General features: G+C 39.9%; 1 long non-coding RNA gene across 1 annotated transcript; it reads left to right on the top strand.

Moving 5' to 3' along the window:
* Positions 1 to 2,113: 2,113 nt before the first annotated feature.
* LOC123322028 lies at positions 2,114 to 2,684 on the top strand. The gene is made up of 2 exons (XR_006539026.1): positions 2,114 to 2,402; positions 2,472 to 2,684. It is a non-coding gene; the product is annotated as an uncharacterized LOC123322028 (long non-coding RNA).
* Positions 2,685 to 10,820: the final 8,136 nt, after the last annotated feature.

The following is a 10,820-nucleotide window of genomic DNA, read 5'->3' as shown; positions in this document are numbered from 1 at the left end:
GATTACGGCAGCAAACTTGATCCTAGTCAACTTTGGAATGTTTTCCACCAACGTTTTTCGGAAATTTTTGAGCTGTGTTTTCCTAAAGTTGCTATTCGACTGGTTTCTCCTGGTGTTTTTAGACAAACTCCCGAAATTAAAAAACCGAAAGATACCCTAGACAAACTTTATGTTATATCATTCTGTAAACCAGAATTCAGGGATGTCTATAGGTCCACTAAAAGGAGATATGATTCTCTTTTGACCACAACGAAGAGAGAATAATTTCAACGAGATCATTGTAAATTCTGAAAATAAATCCAAAGCTTCGTGGAGGATTATTAATTCTCTAACCAAGAATAAAGTTCATAACGAGGTATCTCTTGGTCAAAGCGACCACTCAGCTCTGGCAAATCGGTTCAATACATTTTTTGCAAATATTCCAGTTAAATTAACTGAAGGTTTAACCAGATCTATTGTTTATTGTTAATCAGGACACATACAGGTAATTAAATACCCAAAAAATGGTCACAATTTAGATTTAAAAAAAAAAAAAATAGAAGTACCTTAGAAAAAGCAAAAAAAAATGCTGGAGAATTAAAATTACGTATTCAATATAAAAAGAAAAAAACCACCACAACAGTATACATCATCCATGTGGGCCGAAAGTCAGAATACCGCGATCAATGGTAAGATGTGATGAAATAATTCTTTAGCCTTGACTTGACAGAAATTGTGCTGAGAAAAAATGGGTCAATTACTTCTTTAAAGCTGTTACATTGACTGAGCATTCTATGAACAGGAGAGTTCATAGCGCTATTGGTTTGTCTCTTCGGTATGTGAAAGATGTCAAATTGCCTAATCCTCCTTATTGGAGCGTAAATATTCAGTCTGGAGGTGATGAAGATACTTTCCAGGTCCCCCTTCATCAATTTCCGAAGAAATATGATGTCTATTATCCCTAATTCTCAGAGCAAACTTGATAATTCTTTTTTCATGTTTGATATTACGCAGGACGAAATTGTACAAGTTGTGAAATCTTTGAAAACCAATACATCATGGGGCCATGATGAGATACCGATGAAAGTGATAAAAGCATCGATAGACTTTATCATTGAACCATTAACTTTTATAATCAATCGTTCTTTCACGGAGGGTTTCCGGATAATCTGAAGATTACTATAGTCAAACCCCTACATAAAAAAGGTAGCAAAGATGACCTTAACAACTATAGGCCCATAAGCATCCTCTCTTCATTTTCTAAAGTTTTTGAAAAGATTTTAAGCAATAGAATGTCCAATTGTTTTCGTAAATTCAATGTTATTTCTGGATGTCAACATGGTTTTGTTAAAAATAAAAATATTGAAACCGCTATTTCTGAGCTCATAAATGACATTGTTCTTGCTCTGGAGCAAGGACAAATTCCTATGGCACTGTTTTTGGACCTTTCGAAGGCTTTCTGTGTTGATCATCGGAAGCTTTTGGAAGTACTCGATAATTGTGATATCAGAGATAGTCAACTCAAACTCATAGAGAGCTATTTGAAGTCCAGAAAACAACGGGTAGTTCTGGAGGCTGATGGTGAAACCTTTGTCTCGGATGAAATTGAAACAATTTTAGGACTCCCTCAGGGTAGTATTGTTGGTCCTTTATTGTTCATAATTTATGTTAATTCTCTACCTAAGGCGATCAAAAGTGAATGTGAACCTCTAATTGAGAGGATGATGAAGAGTATACCCTCATCTCGGACTGAAGTAAAATCACCAGCTGTTTTGACTAAAAGCATTGAAACAAATCATGCTCTTTCAGTTAAGTCTACAATGCCGTCCCAGGATACTACCTCAATGAGATTATTTGCAGATGATACAAATATTTTGACCCGATCGTCATGTATTCCATACGCTGTTGATGTTTGCAATATTGTGGTTAACTCGGTAAAAACTTGGTTATGTAATTATAATCTTCTTGATAGCTCTGTTGTGGTTGAAGATAATGTGAAATTTTTGGGTATAGTTCTTGACAGTCAATTAAAGTGGGGACCTCATACAGAACAACTTAAGACCAGATTAAGCTCTGCATGTTACACATTATTTATGTTAATTGGTCAAGTGGATTTCGATGTGCTCAAACCAGAGATATAGAAGGGGGGAGATTGAGCTTCGACCACTGCGCATCCTATTTTCATGGGACAAAAGTGGGTCCGCCATTTGTCAGGTCATAGCACGGTATTATGATCACGGTTTAACAATTTAGTGAATATTCTTGTCATTTAGCTGCCATTGCCTGCTGTCAAGTCAAACGAATGTAAACAATAATAACAAATATCAACGTATTTTTGGTGATATTTAGCGGATTCGTGTGGTTTTATTAGCTTTTTTTGCTGAATAGCAGGATATTTACGATGGCTTACTTCACAATTATAGGTAAGTTCCCAATTATATCATTTTTTGAATATCTTTGATAGATTTACAAATTTTCTAAACTTGTTTCAGTATTTCTCCTTCAAAATTGATGAAAAGACTCATCGAATTGAAAAAACTCCAAGCATCATATAGAAGGAAATTATACAATTAAGTCTCTAAAAAATAAAATACAACACATGAAAGAAATGATGGACTTTTTTAGACAAGATCAACGTATTTCTGAAAATGCTGCCCATCATTGGGAGAAATCTTTTGATTCAGTGCCACATTGATGGAGAGATATTTAAAAAATGTAGAGAATGATACTGTGACTGTGATTAGTATATCTAGTCATATTTTGAAGTTTAAATTTTTTTTATACCGTACTTGGAACGGGACCTAACGTTGTCTTTTGAGTACACCTTACAATTTTTAATTTTTTTTTCAAACCTAATGTTTCATTTAGAATACACTCTATATCATAAATGATTCATTATATCAGACTTGCACTCTGAATTCATACATAACCTATTGCTTGATTGCAGGTCAAGAAGCGTTCAGTGGATTGTTTTTGCATAGTACTTGAAACAGTACTAACTGTTAACTTTTATGATCCCCTATCAATTTTTATTTGTTTTCAAAATTAATGTTTCATTAAGAATATGCTGTAAATTCAAATATCAGACTTGCACTCCAATATTATGAATTTTCTATTTCTTGATCGCAGTTCAAGGAGCGTTCAGTCTTTTACGCATAGTACTCAAAACAGTACTGTTGTCTTTTCTCTACATCTAACAACTTTCAATTTTGTTCGAAGTTAATATTTCATTTTGAATATAGAGCGCGGGCTGGAGTTACAAATCCTACAAAAGTTTCATTTTATAGGTTTCTCCTTCTTCCTAAAAATCTCAATGTAGTCATTCACATTGAAAAGTTTGATATTAGGATCTCCTTTTCTTCTAATAGATGTCATATTCAGAATCTCCTTCAGAATGAAAGACCTCGTCAAGCGTTTTCTCAGATTTCCGTTCGACACATACTGCTTTTTTTCTCCAACATCGGAATTTATTTTCTTCACGACTTTTTGGCTATGTTCATCTTGATTACCTTCTCTTCTTGCAGCGTGAGTGTCGGATTTTTTCTGCGGAACTTTTCCTCTTTTTCGTTCTCCTACATGTGACTTCAGAAAATTCCTGATTTGAACTGTTCTCCTCAAGTCAATTTGTTTAGACTTCAATTTTTCCAATCCCATTTTCGAGTTCTTCTTTCTGTCCATCTCGTCTTCCACAATGAAAAAAATATTTAAGTATGAAACGATAAAATTCGATAGTATCAAAGTTAAAAAATGTAAACCACAACACAATATTTGCAGCACGAAGCACATTCACAACTGAATACTTTGTACATCTACTCCGCTGTTATATAGCCCCTCTACCATCCCTCCCTAGCACCCCACCACCCAATTGCCCGTTCCGTCGTCTGATTCGATATTAGATTGCTGTGACTTAAAATTTCTATGGAATAAATGTATTACATTCGTTCAATTTAACTGTCACACGTCGGACTGTTTGTTGATTTATCCTTAACTTCCTATGACCAATTTTAAAGTGTTACTTTTATTAGTTGTATGATGAGCCTTGAGAAAGGAACAAAATAGTTCCGAAACGTTGTCGAATTCATAAGAGATTGTTTTTCGACCTGTCCAAATTCCTGCGATATTTTACCTATTGTGTTCAATCCATTACTTATGATACCTAAAAAGAACATATAAAATATTTTGTTATTTTGTGATACTTGAGCCTAACACTAAAAATACCTAAAATTATAGAGTGTTTTATATAATTATGAGTTTATGAAACATATGAGAATTTAAATGATAATTGTCCAGAGTATTTTTCTCACAGAAAGAATATACTATATTACTGTTTATTTTTTCAAACGTTTCTGATATTATGAAATGATAAAATATCAACAATTGAAAAGTATAAGTTATCGATACAGATAATGACTATCTGGATAAGCAAGTATTGAAGCGCATTAGTATTTCAATTCTTAAGTTTGTTTCAAATCTCGCTGCTCCAAACAATATTTCAAAATTAATAATTTATAGAGAATTCTTTTTCATCATTTACATTCACGTTGTAGATGGTATACACGTTTTTCCTGAGGAAATAAAACTATAGAAAGAATGTCCCTGAAAAGATTTAACGACTCTGATGTATATGCAGAAATCCATGTAGGTTCCTATATATAAGTACAGAATCGTTATTTTTTGTTTTCACCCTAATTATACGGAGCACTACTATCTACTTCATGAATTTCATTTTCAAGGTCTTAACCGGGAAACCGAAAAGTTTTGAGTATATAATAATAATAATAATAATAATAATAATAATAATAATAATAAATCAATCAGAGCCAGATGAAGAAAGAACTAACGGAGGAGTTCACCCGAAGATTGAGAAGGATAATGAGAACTGGCCTTAACAGCAAGAATCTGATAAAAGCTATCAATACCTACGCTTGCTCGGCGTTGAGCTACTCATTCGGTATCATCTCTTGGACCACCACCGATTTAGCGGCCTTACAGAGAAAAATAAGGACGATGCTCACTAAACACAATAAACATCACCCCAAAAGCTCAATAGAACGGACCGAGCTGCCACGACATCTTGGGGGTAGAGGAATTGTTGATTTGTCCAACCGTATGACCCAGGAAATTGAAGGACTTCGAAAATATTTTCTGAGCAAGGCTGCTTCGTCAGAGCTCTATCGAGTGGTTTGTGTTGCTGATACTTCTACACCGTTAAAGCTACAGCAGGACCACTTGGAAACCGTCGAACACTCTGCAGAAAGTAAAATGCAGAAACTGATTGGCAAACCTTTGCATGGGAGGCACCAGAACGAGGTCAACCATGATTACGTCGACATATCTGCGTCGAACTACTGGTTGACTTCCGGAAGGTTGTTTCCTGAGACAGAGGGCTTCATGCTTGCCATCCAGGATCAGGTGATTCCAACAAGGAACTACATGAAATATATCGCCAAGGATGCCTCAGTGGCGGATGATAGCTGTCGTTATGGCTGTGCTACACATGAAACTATCCAGCACATCACCGGGGGATGTCAGAAGTTCGCGGGCACGGAGTACAAAAATAGACATGATGCCGTTGCGAAGATTCTTCACCAAGAATTGGCACTAAAACACCAACTTCCAAGTTCGAAAAAGGTTTCTTATTACAATTACCATCCGGATGCTGTATTGGAAAATGAACATCACAAGCTCTATTGGGATCGCACGGTTCTCACAGACCGGAAAATAACCCACAATAGACCAGACCTCATATTGCTCAATAAGGATGAGGACACAGCACTTTTCATCGATGTGGCGATTCCAAATAATAACAATCTTCTAGATAGGCACACTGAAAAAATTTCAAAGTACAGAGATCTCGAGGATCAAACCAGGAGACAGTGGAAGCTGAAAGATGTCAAGACCATCCCTATTGTCATATCATCTACAGGCCTGATACCGAAGAAACTACTAGAGAACTTGAGGAAACTTCAGCTGGACGAAAATATCTATAGAGTGATGCAGAAGGCGGTACTGCTGGGAACGGCGAGAACTGTACGCAAGTACATGGGAAATTCAGAGGAACACCGTCTGCTCCGACAGGAAGTGCGGACGGAGCAGGAATCCAACCTACAGCAGGGAGCCGAGGAGCGACCCGAACCCGACCAACACCACGAGCCCGAAAACCTGGAAAGGGCTCCAACAGAGCTTAATCCTTTTGATATCTGAGATATCTGGGATAAGTGAATTTTCCTCTGGAGAGGAGTGTGAAAGCCGCAAGGCTAAAGTCATAATAATAATAATAATGTCTGGCCTGCCTGGCAGCTATCTGGTAGATGGCCTGCCAGGTAGCCATCGTAACGACGTAGACGGTGCAGCCAGCCACGCCTGCTGTCCGCAGTCCCATTCCTTCTTCCTCTCTCTTTCACATCCTTCATAGGGGTGCTCTTTCTGCTCTCATTTCTCTACCCCTCACCCAAACCGAGAAAGGGGAGCACAAACCCATGAAAATGGTGATTACGAGAAGCCTCGGAAACAAGTCGCTGCCTGGGGATCGTCAGGGCATGTCTGGAGCCGGCGCTGGACATGACAGCATGCGGGACGTCGGTGGCAGGATGTTGAGGAAGCGGGCTCCTGCTGCAAAACAAGCTACAGCTCCAAAGCAACAACAGCAACCAACGAGTCCAATTCAATTGCCGACTCGAACCGCTGAAGGTGCTGCGCAGGATATTCAGCCAGTGCTCACCCAAGCGGGGTTAGTGAGAAAGCGCATGAAGTGGACAACGTCCATGAATGAAACTATTGTGCGCATATATAACTCCATCACGGGACTAGGGTAGAACACGAACAACTATAGGAAAAGGCTCCATGAGGAATTCTGCATTGCCTACCCAAATGTCAATGTCACTGAACAACGAGTGGCAGACCAGTACCGCGTAATTCTGAGAAATGAACTAGTACCAACGGCCCGAATCGACGCAATTAAACTTCAGCGTCCGCTAGCAATGGAGAATAACACCAACACCTCTGATGAAGTTCACATACCTGGGCAACAACACCCAGAAGACATTGATACTGAAAGTCCTTCTTGCAAAGCAAATGAGCCTGAACACCAGGACGATAGGGAAAAGCTCCACCGACAAGTTGACTCTGACATGAGGAGATACTTTGCCGAACTGGAAGGAACAGATCCTCTTCATCGAGTAGCACCTCCACGACTCAATACATCCAAAAAAACTGTCACTTATAATCGACATCTTGAATAAGGACGTTTTACCTGAATACCTACAGAACGGAAGTTCATTGGAATATCTGCATCTAGTTTTTCACTGTGCAGCGCTGACGACAGCGAAAACCATGGGGGCAAAAATTCGCCGAACGAACAACGATGGTCCAAAATTACACAAATTACACGCGCCAGCATGGCAGAAACGTCTTCAACACAAAACAGAAAGGCTAAGAAGAGACATTGGACGACTGACGGAGTACTTGAACGGGAATCGAGGAAGAAAGGTTGTGAAAGCTGCCAAAGAGATCATGGATAGAAACAGGACACACACAGAACGAGAGACGGAGAATGCTACAACTCACCATTGCCTCGACACTCTGAAGCAAAAATTAAGTCTGTATGCAGAACGCTTGAGGAGATATAAAAGCAATTATAGCCGGAAAAGAGACAATAATTCATTCGAAAAGTCGGAAGAATCTTTCTACCGGTCACTCACACCGTCGGATGGAGAAAATGGAAAGTTACCACCAAAGGAAGCCATTGAACAATTCTGGACCGAACAATTATCAACAAAACCTCAGTTCAATGGAGATACCGGATGGATTGAAGATGAAAAATCTGAAGCTATAAAATATGAGCCGATGCAGCATGACATGATCACGATTGAAGAAGTAAAATCAGCTATCAGAGGACTGCACAACTGGAAAGCACCTGGGCCTGATGGATTACAGAACTTCTGGATCAAGAAACTTTGGATCATGCATGACAAATTGACCTCCGCAATAAATGATGTCATTGAAAATCCTGAAAGAATGCCAGTATTCCTTACACATGGCACAACATACCTGTCACCTAAAGACCAAAGGAATACAGAAGACCCATCCAAGTACCGACCGATCACATGTCTTCCAACGATGTACAAATTAATCACATCGTGCATATCAAACCGAATTCACAACCATTGCGAAAGAAATAACATCATCGCCATGCAACAGGAAGGATGCACCAAAGACAGCCGAGGGTGCAAAGAACAACTAATAATAGATTCAGTTATCTGCAATCAAGCGTTCTCCAAGCGAAGGAATCTTTACGCTGCCTACATAGACTACAAAAAAGCATTCGATTCTATACCTCACGAATGGCTCTTGACGATCTTGAAGATTTACAAGGTGGATCCCAATATTGTTAAGTTCCTGAAAAACGCCATGTCAACCTGGCGTACTAGTCTCCAAATGAAAGCAGCAGATTGCTCCATTACAACAGGACCTATTCCAATAAGACGCGGAATTTTCCAAGGAGACTCGCTGAGCCCTCTGTGGTTCTGCATGGCCCCGAATACCTTGTCTCATAGATTGAATTCTACGGACTACGGATTTTCCATCAAGAGCGGCAGTAGAACTATGATGAAACTGAATCATCTCCTTTTCATGGACGATTTGAAACTCTTCGCATCTACCAAAAAACAAATGCAACTGATGCTGAAAATGGTGGAAGGATTCTCGGAAGACATCAAAATGAAGTTTGGACTAGAAAAATGTCGACTGCTAAACATAACGAGAGGGAAAATAGAAGATGGTACGTTCAAACTCAAGGAAGGTGCAGAAATTGAAGCATTAAAGGAAGGAGACACATACAAGTATTTAGGCATAAAACAGGCAAGAAAAATCAATCAGACTCAGATGAAGAAAGAATTAACGGAGGAGTTTACCCGAAGATTGAGGAGGATAATGAGAACTGGTCTTAACAGCAAGAATCTGATAAAAGCGATTAACACCTACGCTTGCTCGGCGCTGAGCTATTCATTTGGTATTATCTCTTGGACGACCACCGATTTAGCAGCTTTACAGAGAAAAATAAGGACGATGCTGACTAAACACAATAAACATCACCCCAAAAGCTCAATAGAACGGACTGAGCTGCCACGACATCTTGGGGGTAGAGGAATTGTTGATTTGTCCAACCGTATGTCCCAGGAAATTGAAGGACTTCGAAACTATTTCTTGAGCAAGGCAGCTTCGTCAGAACTCCATCGAGTAGTTTGTGTTGCTGATACATCTACACCGTTAAAGCTACACCAGGATCACTTGGAAACCGTCGAACACTCTGCAGAAAGTAAAATTTAGAAACTGATTGGCAAACCTTTGCATGGGAGGCACCAGAATGAGGTCAACCATGATTACGTCGACATATCTGCGTCGAACTACTGGCTGACTTCCGGAAGGTTGTTTCCTGAGACAGAGGGCTTCATGCTCGCCATCCAGGATCAGGTGATTCCAACAAGAAATTACATGAGATACATCGCCAAGGATGCCTCAGTGGCGGACGATAGCTGTCGTTATGGCTGTGCGACACATGAAACTATCCAGCCATCACCGGGGGATGTCAGAAGTTCGCAGGCACGGAGTACAAAAATAGACATGATGCTGTTGCCAAGATTCTTCACCAAGAATTGGCACTAAAACACCAACTTCTAACTTCGAAAAGGATTCCTTATTACAATTACCATCCAGATGCTGTGCTGGAAAACGAACATCACAAGCTCTACTGGGATCGCACTGTTCTCACAGACCGAAAAATAACCCACAATAGACCAGACCTCATATTGCTCAATAAGGATGAGGACACAGCACTATTCATCGACGTGGCAATTCCAAATAATAACAATCTTCTAGATAGACACACTGAAAAAATTTCAAAATATAGAGATCTCGAGGAACAAACCAGAAGACAGTGGAAGCGGAAAGATATAAAGACCATCCCTATTGTCATTTCATCTACAGGCCTGATACCGAAGAAACTACTGGAGAACTTGAGAAAACTTCAGTTGGACGAAAACATTTATAAAGTCATGCAGAAGGCGGTACTGCTCGGAACGGCGAGAACTGTACGCAAGTACATGGGGAATGCAGAGGAACACCGTCTGCTCCGACAGGAAGTGCGGGTGGAGCAGGAATCCAACCTACAGCAGGAAGCCGAGGAGCGACCCGAACCCCACCACCACCACGAGCCCGAAAACCTGGAAAGGGCTCCAACAGAGCTTAATCCTTTTGATATCTCAGATATCTGGGTAAGTGAATTTTCCTCTGGAGAGGAGTGTGAAAGCCGCAAGGCTAAAGTCATAACATAATAGAATAACACCAACATCTCTGATGAAATTCACATGCCTGGGCAACAACAGGCAGAAGAAACTGATACTGAAAGTCCATCTTGCAACGCAAGTGAGCCTGAACACCAGGACGATAGGGAAGAGCTCCGCCGACAAGTTGACTCTGACATGAGGAGATACTTTGCCGAACTGGAAGGAACAGATCCTCTTCATCGAGTAGCACCTCCACGGCTCAATACATCCAAGAAACTGTCACTTATAATCGACATCTTGAATAAGGACGTTTTACCTGAATACCTACAGAACGGAAGTTCATTGGAATATCTGCATCTAGTTTTTCACTGTGCAGCGCTAACGACAGCGAAAACCATAGGGGCAAAAATTCGCCGAACGAGCAATGATGGTCCAAAATTACACAAATTACACGCGCCAGCATGGCAGAAACGTCTTCAACACAAAACAGAAAGGCTAAGAAGAGACATTGGACGACTGACGGAGTACTTGAACGGGAATCGAGGAAGAAAGGTTGTG

This window comes from Coccinella septempunctata, chromosome X (assembly GCF_907165205.1).
Source record: "Coccinella septempunctata chromosome X, icCocSept1.1, whole genome shotgun sequence".
Taxonomy (NCBI): domain Eukaryota; kingdom Metazoa; phylum Arthropoda; class Insecta; order Coleoptera; family Coccinellidae; genus Coccinella; species Coccinella septempunctata.
The sequence above is the reverse complement of the archived record's forward strand: the minus strand, read 5'-3'. Positions and strand labels throughout refer to the sequence as shown.